This window comes from Salmo salar, chromosome 12 (assembly GCF_965601325.2).
Source record: "Salmo salar chromosome 12, fSalSal1, whole genome shotgun sequence".
In the NCBI taxonomy this organism is placed as follows: Eukaryota; Metazoa; Chordata; class Actinopteri; order Salmoniformes; family Salmonidae; genus Salmo; species Salmo salar.
The window spans coordinates 59,722,091-59,732,040 of record NC_138302.1 but is presented as its reverse complement, the minus strand read 5'-3'; positions in this window follow the sequence as shown (position 1 = coordinate 59,732,040).

The window sequence follows — 9,950 nt, the reverse complement described above, 5'->3', positions numbered from 1 at the left end:
GACACCATTCAAACAGTTTTAGAAACTTTAGAGTGTTTTCTATCCATATATAATAAGTATATGCATATTCTAGTTACTGGGTAGGATTAGTAACCAGATTAAATCGGGTACATTTTTTTTTATCCAGCCGTGCAAATACTGCCCCCTAGCCCTAACAGGTTAAGCCTGTGCCTCCTCCTCGGACTAGGCCTCCAGTGGGGCTCCCCATCCTGGTCTGTCCTGGGCCTGCTCCACGGACCAGGCCTCCAGTGGGTCTCCCCATCCTGGTCCGTCCTGTGCCACCTCCCAGGACTAGGCCTCCAGTGGGTCTCGCCATTCCGGAGCCGCCAGAGCCGCCCGCCAGTCAGGAGCAGCCAGAGCCGCCCGCCAGTCAGGAGCTGCCAGAGCCGCCCGCCAGTCAGGAGCTGCCAGAGCCGTCCGCCAGTCAGGAGCTGCCCGAGCCACCCACCAGTCAGGAGCTGCCAGAGCCGCCCGCCGTCAGGAGCTGCAAGAGCGGCCCGCCTGTCCGGAGCTGCCAGAGTGGCCCGCCTGTTCGGATCTGCCAGAGTGGCCCGCCTGTTCGGAGCTACCAGAGTGGCCCGCCTGTTCGGATCTGCCAGAGTGGCCCGCCTGTTCGGATCTGCCAGAGTAGCCCGCCTGTTCGGAGCTGCCAGAGTGGCCCACCTGTCCGGATCTGCCAGAATGGCCCGCCGGTCTGGATCTGCCAGAGTGGCCCGCCTGTCCGGATCTGCCAGAATGGCCCGCCTGTCCGGATCAGCCAGAGTGGCCCGCCTGTCCGGATCTGCCATCGCCGCCCGCCAGCCGGGCGCAGCCAGGGTCATCCGCCAGTCAGGCGCAGCAAGGGTCGCCCGCCAGCCGGGCGCAGCCATCGCTGCCCGCCGCCGGGCACAGCAAGGGACACCCGCCAGCCGGGCGCAACCATCGCCGCCCGCCAGCCGGGCGCAGCCAGGGTCGTCCGCCAGCCGGGCGCAACAAGGGTCGCCCGCCAGCCGGGCGAAGTCAGGGTCGCCCACCTAAGAGGGCGACGCCAAGGGTGGGGTAGAGGCCACGTCCCGCACCTGAGCCGCCGCCGTAAGAAGGCCCACCTGGACCCTCCCCTTCAGTGTCAGGTTTTGCGGCCGGAGTCCGCACCTTGGGGGGGGGGGGGGGGGTACTGTAACGCCCTGGCCATAGAGAGTTTTTTTTTTGTTCTTTATTTTGGTTAGGCCAGGGTGTTACATTGGGTGGGCGTTCTATGTTATTTTTCTATGTTTTTGTATTTCTTTGTTTTGGGCCATGTGGCTCCCAATCAGGCACAGCTGAAGTTCGTTGTTGTTGATTGGGAGTCACACATAAGGAGCATGTGTTTTCTTTGGGTTTTGTGGGGGATTATTTCTGTTTAGTGTTTTGCACCTGACAGGACTGTCGGTTTTCTTGTTTGTTTTGTATAGTGTTCTTACGTAATTAAAAATACAAAGAGGAACACTAACTCCGCTGCGTATTGGTCCACTTTCTCGGACGATGACTTCTCTGTTTCGTCTGACGAAGAAGACAGCTGTTACATGAAGCAAAGAAGAGGCTGACATGACATGGTTTCACTGTGTGTGAGTTTTCACTGTGTGTGAAAAAGACCTTGTCTTGGTGACAAGGAGGGCTCTACTGTGTGTGGGGAAAACCCTGTTTTAAAACAGAGGTATTCCGGTGTAAATGCGCATTATTTGGCAAAAAACTAAATTAATATTAATTGATATGCCATGGTTTGCAATCGTCAGATGTAAATGCATGAGCTATTTGATTCCAGGAAAGGGTCCTGAGATAGAAGCAAGAAAATATTCCTGCAGGTTAGCACAATTTTACCAATGGAGCCATAGGAGAATTGGATATACTTGGGAAATAATTGTTTACGTGCGTACAACACATACAGTATTTCCCGCTATACAAAATGTTGTATGGGTACAGAATTTTGCCTGCTCGACCCTCTGACTGGACCGGTGAAGGTAATGTTGAATAAGTTGGTCAGGGACATCCTGGAACAGGTACCGCTCTGGCACAAGGTATTAGGTGTTCCCTTAAAAGGCACATTGAGTGAAGCTTTATTAGCAGAATGTAGTAATAAGTTACAGGACTTTGAAGAAACCAAAAAAGGCAAGGCAAGTAGAATAGACTGGGATGATTTTAGGAAAGTGGGAAAGAGAAGCAGAGAGAAGGGCAGACAAGAAAATGTAAGGAAACATGGTGAAGGATGATAAGAAAAGGAGGAGAAACAGGGATGATGATAATGACTTTCCACCTTTCTATTATACCCCGTATCCAATGCACCAGCACCCGCCCTGGTTGTCCAACAGCAGCCCGCTCAGCTGCATCCCCCGCCACAGCTCTACCCCCAACAAGACCTGATACGACTGCAGGACCAACAGACCCCTCGGAGGCAGCCCCAGTGCAGTAGGAACCCGTTCTACACAACGCCTACAATGACTCCCGTTTAACTGGACAGAGGACAGACATTATTAGACCCAGCTGGCTGCACTGTGTGATCGCATAAAAGAACATTACCTGCCCATAACTGATTGGGCAGCCATCCATATGAGAGCCAGTTTCATCAAAGGTTTTGATGAATGGTTTTTGCGACTGCACTTGAATAAACTTTCAAAATTCTTGAAGTTTTCCCAGTTCTGACCTTTCTGCCTGTCCTGACCCTGATCCTGCCCGCCGTCCTGTACCTGCCTGACTCTGATTTGGATTAGGACCATTTCCTGCCTTGACTTACCTTTTGCCTGCCCATTGTACTACAATAAACTCTGAGATTCGTACTATCCGCCTCTGCATCTGGGTCTCAGCCTGAGTCCTGATAGATGTTGTTTTCAAGGTACAAATTCAACATAATACTACAAATACATTTCATTGATTTCTAGAAATGTCACCCTCAAAATAGTTTGACAATTTTTTTCCATGTAGATCACGGTCACATTGACGTATTACATTGAATATTACATTGAAACAAAGTTGATTCAACCAGTTTGTGCCCAGTGTGAAGTTTACTGTAAAAAAAAAAAAAAAAAAAAGTTGATTGCGGTCTCCCCTTGTTCATGCTTTCAAAGTGTAACGACCGTCGTAGAGAGGGGACCAAGGTGCAGCGTGTTGAGTGTTCATAATGAATATTTATTTTAACTCAGAACACTAAAGCAAAAATAACAAACAAACGGCCAACAGTTCTGTCAGGTAACAGATAACAAAACAGAAAATAACTACCCACAAACACGAGTGGGAAAAGGCTGCCTAAGTATGATTCCTAATCAGAGACAACAATAGACAGCTGCCTCTGATTAGGAACCATACTCGATACAAAACATAGAATGCCCACCCCACACCCTGACCTAAAAAAATAGAGAAATAAACCGTCTCTCTCAGGTCAGGGCGTGATACAAAGTAAGGATTCTGTATTTATTTAAATGTTGTTAATTGGATGAACTATCCCTTTAATGTTGTGTTTAAAGTACATCAGCAAGCATTCTAGCTCATTGCAGCCAGGTCCGGATTCCCTAAAGGGCACGCAGACTAACAACAACAAAAAAACATAGATTTTTTTTCAGGGAGGGTTGGGGGCCCCCTGGAGTTCGGCAGTAGTCCGACCCTGATTGTAGTTTACTTAAAGGAATAGTTACGTCCTGTTTTTCTTACCCTGTAAACAGTCTATGGACAAGGTATGACAGCAATCCATTCTTTGGATTTGTTTACCTGGCAACTGTAATTGAAAGTTCCTTGGGCAGATCTGCTCTAGGGGAGAATTCATTTGATTTGCGTTTGAAAGGTGTGGCAAGTCCTGGGACCTCATTTATAACTTTTGCATATATTTCACATACAGGTATGTGCACTGTGTGCACTGTTTCTAAGAAGACTGTTGGTTAAGGGCTTGTAAGTAAGCATTTCACTGTAAGGTCTACACCTGTTGTATTTGATTTGATTTGATTTGACTTACACAAATATTTAGATTTATAAACTTGGCACACGCAATAAAGTGCATTCGGAAAGTATCCAGACCCCTTGACCTTTTCCACATTTTGATACGTTACAGCCTTATTCTAAAATGGATTAAATATTTTTTTCTCATCAATCTACACACAATACCCCATAATGACAAAGCAAAAACAGTTTTTTATACATGTTTGCAAATTTCTTAAAAATACCAAACTGAAAAATCACATTTACATAAGTATTCAGACCCTTTACTCAGTACTTTGCTGAAGCATCTTTGGCAGCGATTGCAGCCTCGAGTTTTCTTGAGTATGACTACACAAGCTTGGCACACATGTATTTGGGAGTTTCTCCCATTCTTCTCTGCAGATCTGTCAAGCTCTGTCAGGTTGGATGGGGAGCGGCTCTGTCTGGCCCACTCAAGGACATTCAGAGACTTGCCCAGAAGCCACTTCTGTGTTGACTTGGCTGTATGCTTAGGGTTGTTGTCCTATTGGAAGGTGAACCTTCACCCCATTCTTAGGTTCTGAGCACACTGGAGTAGGTTTTCATCAAATATCTCTCTGTACATTGCTATGTTCATCTTTCCCTTGATCCTGATTAGTCTCTCAGTCCCTGCCACTGAAACACATTCCCACAGCATGATGCTGCCACCACCATGCTTCACAGTAGGGATGGTGCCAGGTTTCCTCCAGAAGTGATGCTTGGCATTCAGGCCAAGCATCGCTTTGTGAATACTCATGTAAATGAGATATTTGTGTATTCAATTTTCAATATATTTTCAAACATTTCCCAATTTTTTTTTATCACTTTCTCATTATGTGGTGTGTAGATGGGTGAGATTATTATTGTTTTTTACTCCATCTTGAATTCAACAACAAAATGTGTAATAAGTCAAGGGGTATGAATACTTTCTGAAGGCACTGTTTTTGGCCTTGTGTTTTAGGTTATTGACCTGCTGAAAGGTGGATTTGTCTCCCAGTGTCTGATGGAAAGCAGACTGAAGCAGGTTTTCATGTAGGACTTTGCCTGTGCTTTGCCTCCATTTATTTTTATCCTAAAAACTCCTTAATCCTTGTTGATGACAAGCATACCCGTAACATGATGAGGCCACAACCAAGCTTGAAAATATGAAGAGTGGTACTTAGTGATGTGTTGCGTTGGATTTGCCCCAAACATAATGCCTTGTATTCAAGACATATAGTTTATTTCTTTGCCATATTTTTTTTACAGTTTTACGTTAGTGCCTTATTGCAAACAGGATCCATGTTTTGGAATATTTTTATTCGATACAGACTTTGTTCTTTTCGCACTGTAATTCGATTAGTATTGTGGAGTAACTACAATGTTGTTGATTTTATTTTTTAAAATTATTTAACCTTTATTTAAAAATGTTGTTGATCCATCCTCAGTTTTCTCCTATCACAGCCATTTAACTCTGTATCTGGTTTAAAATCACCATTGGCCTCATGGTGAAATCCCTAAGTGGTTTCGTTCCTCCTCGTCAACTGAGTTAGGAAGGACGCCTGTATCTTTGTAGTGACTGGATGTATTGATACACCCTCCAAAGTGTAATTAATAACTTAACCATGCTCAAATGGATATTCAACGTCTGCTTTTTTATAACCCATCTACCAACAGGTGTCTTTCTTTGCCAGGCATTGGAAAACCACCCTGGTCTTTGTGGTTGAATCTGTGTTTGAAATGCACTGCTCAACTGAGGACCTTCCAGGTAATTGTATGTGTGGGGTACAAAGATGAGGTAGTCATTCAAAAATCACGTTAAACACTATTATTGCACATGCAACTTATTATTTGACTTGTTACACACATTTTTACTCCTGAACGTATTTAGGATTGCCGTAACAAGGGTTTGAATACTTATTGACTCATGATATTTCAGCTTTTCATTTGTAATTAATTTGTAAACACTTCTAAAAACATAACTACACTTGGATATTATGGGGTATTGTGTGGAGGCCAGTGACACAAAATCTAAATGTAATCCATTTTAAATTCAGGCTGTAACACAACAAAATGTAGAAAAAATCAAGGCGTGTAAATGCTTTCTGAAGGCACTATAGATTGGAATAGTATAGGAGATTGTGTGTTCTCTATTAATTATATTTCTATCTTCAACATGCACTTCCAGATACAGCCCTGCCATTAGTTGAAGGTAGCCAACCCAATAGTGTCAGAAATGTAGTCACTTTTCTAGATCTGTATTGAAATATATATTTTCTAAGTAGTTGCTTTCTCAGATCTGAATTCAAATAGTTTAGAAAAACTAGCCTCTTCTGAGATCTGTATGCAATAGTTTTAAAAAGTAGTCTTTTGGGGAGATCTGTATTCAAATATTTTTATTTTTTGAAAACTTTCCATAAACTATATTTATCACAGGCCTGATCTGGAGGCCGGGCAGCCTGCCAACTTCTTCAGAGGGAGATCTACAACTTATATATGTCTATGAGAGGTGGCTAACGCCCCTACACGCTGCTACAGGTAAACCCAGCCTAGATACTGTTGTGTTGGAAAGGTGTCAGGAATGAGGGATCTTGAAAGCAGCACATGTTTTTGAAAGTTGGCTTCCACCCACTGCTGGCTAAAGATAGGAACCATCTATGTAGGTTGTGGGAATGATGTCAGGGTTGGGGGATCTTAAAAGCCACTGAAGAGGTAGTCTCTGAAAGTCTTCTAAAGGTGTTTGGCTCCCCCTGCAGGTTCCAGAGTAACACTGTGGATTTGAAATTAGGCCTTTGGGGCTGTCTCATGAAAATAATTAATAATGTAATCAAGATCTAAGCTAATATAATGGTGTTTGGCAGTGTTTTGTATATATATGCTGTGCTGAGAGATGTGTGATGCATTGTGATGTTGAGTAAATTAGTAAATTACAGTAAAAACATGGCTTTCCAAGCATGTCCATACTGAAATACACTGTAGCGATAGAAATCCTGGGTGCATCCTAATAATATGTCCTTGCTCCTGAAGTGTACACTCATTCACTACTTCCCATCAATCTAAAAGCATAGGATTGGTGGAGGCATGGGCTAGTTGGTTCCCACCATATTTATTATACCAATCATTGTCTTTCAAATCAGTGAAGGGAAGTGAACAAGTGCACACTTTTGGAGGAGGAGAGATTGAAGCAATAAGGCATGAGTACCCGGGGATTATTGTGAGTTCCTGAGTTCGAGTGCCTTATTGGTTTTATGAAATGGTTGCCAGATATTTTAAAAAGATTAACAACATGTTTACTTAAAAAACTGTATTTTAATGCAATTAGTTATTTCATCCTTTCACCAGACAATATTGTCTGTGCAAAGCCAGCCATTAGTTCTGAGATACTGAAATTGCTAGTCAAGTGGAGTTGTCAGCCTTAACTGGACACGTTCATTCTCTATTGCACTGTGGAGAACAACAGAAAAACACATTGTTGCTCAGGTTGGAGAGGCAGGCAGCAAGATTCAGACAACCCCCCACAGTTGCAAACTAAATGCTAGTCTAGAATCATGGGGAAATAATGCTTTTTCCAGAGGAGATTACGTTTATGAATTGCCTGGCTGGGCTGTGGGACAGTTAATGCCCGGGTTGTGGTCAATTCCACAAATTCAATTTTAATTCAATTCTCCCTCCTTGTAAAATTCAATTTAATACAATTCAAATTCCAGGTCAGTCTTTCAATTTAGTGAATTAAATTCCTCTGAATTCCAATTTTAGTTAAATTCCAAGAATTCAATTCTCAATTCAATATTATCCCCAACAATTGCACAAATTCAAATTCAATTCTCTCAGGCTTTCAGGCTGACCATGTCACTATTCAGACAGCCTAGTTATACAGGAAATATAGGAATACAGGTTGGAATGATTCAAATCAAATCCTACATTAAATGTTTGATAATATGTGCATCAATTCCATTAACTGGGAAATGTACAAATATTGAATTCCAATTAAATTCCGAAGATTAAATGTTTTTCAAATTCAAATTCAATTCAAATTTAAAAAAGTCCAAACAGTCTAATTCCAATTCAATTCCAATTCCATAACTTGAAGATTTTTACAAATCTAATTTAATTCAACATACATTTTCCACTTCATTAGGTAATTAAAGAATTGAATTGGAATTTAAAATCATTTGGAATTTATTGATCCCAACCCTAGTGGATGTACAATGATAATTAAAATGAAACTCTTAACAAGGATTGTCATGAATAACACCCTGCTATCAACTAATCAGAATCCAGTATTCAAACAATCCATATTTATTTTTTGAAAATACCCCTTATGTCATGATCAAGACACTGGCCGTGTCCGAATACCCATACTAGCATAATACATACTTAAACTGCATACAATGTAATCATTGTTGCATAATATTTATCATGTACTTTTTTATAGAAAGTATGCAATATTCCACGGCTTCAACGCAGTAGTGGCTCCTGGCTGGCTGAGTAGGTGGGGCGGGGCTGAGTGCAGGTGGATTTGTCAAAATTCAACAGACATGCATCGCATTAACCAGCCTGATAATAGCTCATTTCCAATTTGTTTAATTTCTTTAAACTCTGAATCAAACAGGAATGGAGTTATAGGCTTACTCAGGCTGGTTATGGCAGACTATAACATTCAACCTATACCGTAGCCCATCTATCCTATTTAAAAAGGACCGAAGACAGAAACATATAGCCTAATTTGGTTCCATTTCAACATATTTATTAGTAAAATCCAAGTGATGTAGCATATATAACAGCCTAGCACACATACCAAACATTTTATAATGTTCAAATCGAAAAGCAGAGAAACGTGGACAGTCGTGTACGTCTCAAACTCAGATCCGCTGGGCAATATCATAATAAATTAAAGTACTGATCATTGGGAACTAAGCTTGATCCATAAATAAATATAAATTACAGAAAGCCAAGCCTACAAAACAAACAATCCATATGTTCAAATCAAAAGGCCTGATTAACTACGACATCAACAACGCAGCCACATCCAGAGTCCCCGGTGTCGACATAATCAGAAAAAATCTAATCAAATTAGTAGGCTATTTTGCTTAACGAAGGCCAAGAGAACAAGAAACACTTTTCAATGAGAATATATATTTTTAAACGTTTGTTTTCAAAGATGTAGCCTATGACACGATACTTGTGATCATTTTAAGCAAAACAAAAACTACTTAGCCTACATTTGAACACCACCACAGAAACTTCGCTATTTGGTCTCCTCCCAAATACGTAGACTAGTTTTGTTGTTTGGCTACTTGAAGAGAACTAGGGCCTATCACTCTCAGCCCATCTATTCCAATGCATTGTGGAATAGTGTGCATCGAATTCTACTAGATGAAGATCGAGTATGTGAGTGAGTAACATTCTGGCATTTAAAACGTAGCTGATTTCTGCAAAGTCACATACTCTATTTTTGTATGCTGAGAATGTGTCATGAATGATTGCGTTGTTTCCCGCTAATGTTTGATTTTGATAGCGCATCCCCACATCTAATTTATCAGCTGTTGTCAAAGCCGAAAAGTGTATAGTTGATTTTAGAAACGTTTCATACTATTAAACTTAATTTTTTTCACATACTCAAAACGGCCTACTATTTAGGGCACAAGTATGGGTATCCGGACACGGCTAGTGTTTGAACCCATCAACCCCCGAACCCCTCCATCTCTCCCAACCCCTTCCACATCTCCCGCCCTCCACACAGCCTTGGCATGTGCATTCTAACCCTTCATTTCCTGGTGATCTTAATTGTTATACTGTGGGGCACCTACACTGCAATTTCCATCCTTGTGTCTTTCTGTGGCCTGGACACCTGCTGTTGCCGTTTAGCTAACATCTCTGCGGAGGGTCGGCCTAACACACAAAGTATGCATCTCAAATGGCACCCGATTTCATATACAATAGTGTACTACTTTTGACCAGAGTCCTATGGGTCCTGGTCAAAAGAAGGGCACTACACAGAGAATATGGTTCCATTTGGCATATGACCAGAGAAA